Raw genomic sequence first — 2554 nt, forward strand, 5'->3', positions numbered from 1 at the left:
GAATCTTGAGGCATGACACGAATCTCGAGACGATATTTTAAGCATGAAACATTCAAATTTTGATGAAAAGTCATCCAAAACCTGATTTCAACAAACTTATAGTCAAACTGACCGGTTTGATGAGACGAACCTAATGATATGAAAACTAGCCCAATATGAGTCAAATCAAGCCTTGATCAAGTCATTGAAACACACTTAAATGATTTCCAGACACATTTGAAAGATCAAAGAGTTGTCGAATATGACAAGTTTATACTTGAATCGAGCTTCTTGACAAGACGAATCCAACGAGCCCAAGGTCACTCAATTTTGACATCATTAAGGCACTCAATTGTCCAATAAACATCGTATGATCAAGGGAAGCTCTCTGAATCGTCCGATCAAAATGATTCATATTTATGCATTAACCGCACTCAGAACACTATAAATAGAGCTCATCCCTCTCATGAGGAGGGGGCTGAAGTCTGGAGAGAGAATCTGAGAACTTGAGGAGAAGCTGTAGTTCAACATCACCGTCGATCGTCGTCAAACACCACCGAGCTCCGTCGTCGACAACCGCCAACCTCCGTCGTTGACCGCCGCCGATTGCTGTTGACCATCACCGACCGTCAAAGAACATCATCAATGGTCATCGACCTCTGCCAACCGTCATCGATCACCACCAACCAGACGTTGTCAGTCAACGTCGTAATCTGAAAAATATAGTTACTCTTTCCTGTCTGTGGGGCAAGGAATTTCTGTAATCATCAATCAATAGTGGATTTCCGCAATTGGGTTTTTCTCTTTACAAGCTTTCCATGTAAAAACTTATTGAGTAGTCGCTGCTTTTTTTCTTTTTCATCTTTGTGTGTGCAGAATTCTCATACAACGCTAAGACGATAATCCGTTACTCTACCACCGCGAATTTTCTAGCACGCATAAGTTTGACACCGTCTGTGGGAAATGAAGTTCTATTCTCTAAGAAGTTAATCCCCTACTTCATTTCCTAATGATGTATATCATCCAACTGACTAATAAACCTCATTTACATCTTAAAGTTCTTCTCAGAAGCATTCTTCCAGGCTAGGGGGCAACCTTTACTGCAGTCTTGGAAGTTTGCTCATGTCAACGTCTCGGGCACGACTTTGGTGGGGAAGTCATCCCATATTTTATTTAGATTACAAGTCCTTGAAAATTGATCCTTGATTGGGGGGAAATCTTCACTGCAAAAAATGCTTCCTTAGTGTCCCCTCATTGTACTGGAGTTCCTCTTCAACTAGACTAGAAAGTTGATATCTTCAAGGCCCAATACTTGTGTTGTTTTACCAACTTGCATGGAAAATACCCCCGCTATGAGAGCAAAAGATTCAAAAGCAGTAACTAACAAGTTGTCAAATATTTTCTTGAGTATGACTGCAACCATATTTCCACGAAAATATACTGTCCATTGTGACCTACGCCATAGTCTCGAGAAACGCAGAACATCTCAGACACCTCATTCTGGGCTTAATCGATCCCAAGGGGACTTGATTCAACCTATTTCATTAGAGGATACATTCGTCAAGCAAAAGCTTCAACATACAGCCTTGGATAAGGATTTTCTTCGATCTCTTCCATAACAGGTTACGGTCGTAACCAACAACCTAGGATAGGTCAACCATCCTCAGTGGATTTCATATGACTCTGTTCATTACGGATTAATATCGTCAAGCAACTCCAGTTATACAACTCAGAACTGGTCTTACATCCTTATTGTATTCTCCTTTTAACCATGCCCCTGAAAGTCAAGCTCAAGAGGCAAGACTCAATGAGAAGCTACCATGCCCCTAGAAGACAAGCCCAAGAAGTAATTCTCGATAAGATGCTAGCAGTTGACATGGTTCTCACTAGATATACTCCATGAGAGCAAGTGGTTTGCAGGGTCTCTACTCGAAGACCTCAGAAGGCTACAAGCCACAGAAGATACTGATTCAAGCTCTTATAAGGCATAAGTCCAAGGGGGCACAACCTCGGAAGGCTTGAACCACAAAAGCCTCAGAAGAAACGTAAAAAAATACAAAGAAATACAGTATCATCATCTATAAATGTTATATGATTAAAAAGACTATAAATATCAACATAAGGGCTACAACAGATCAACACATCTTCGAGCAGAGTTTACATCGCCTCCCCAAAATTTCAGTACTTCTGATGATCGCCAGTGGGTCTCCAGATATTACCACCACATAAACATGAAAATCTTCCCCTCAAAGTGTCGTTGGAAAACTAAAACATTTTTTCATCACCTCCAAACTACACCGCGATGAGAAATAAAATCTTGTTGCTTGCCTCCTAAGCAGGATGAGGTCGACTTTCCACTTTGCCTTAACTTCGCACCGCAACTCTGCACCGTAGCTTGGTACAACAACTCTGCACCCAACTCTGCGACGCAACTCGACACCGCAACTCTGCACCGTTGCACAGTAGCTCGACACCGTAACTCTGCACCGTAGCTCCGTACCGTAACTCTGCACCGTAGCTCGGGACCGCAACAATGCACCATAGCTCGAGACCACAACTCTGCACCATAGTTCGA

The sequence above is a fragment of the Phalaenopsis equestris genome, unplaced genomic scaffold (assembly GCF_001263595.1).
Source record: "Phalaenopsis equestris unplaced genomic scaffold, ASM126359v1 Scaffold204320, whole genome shotgun sequence".
Lineage (NCBI taxonomy): Eukaryota > Viridiplantae > Streptophyta > Magnoliopsida > Asparagales > Orchidaceae > Phalaenopsis > Phalaenopsis equestris.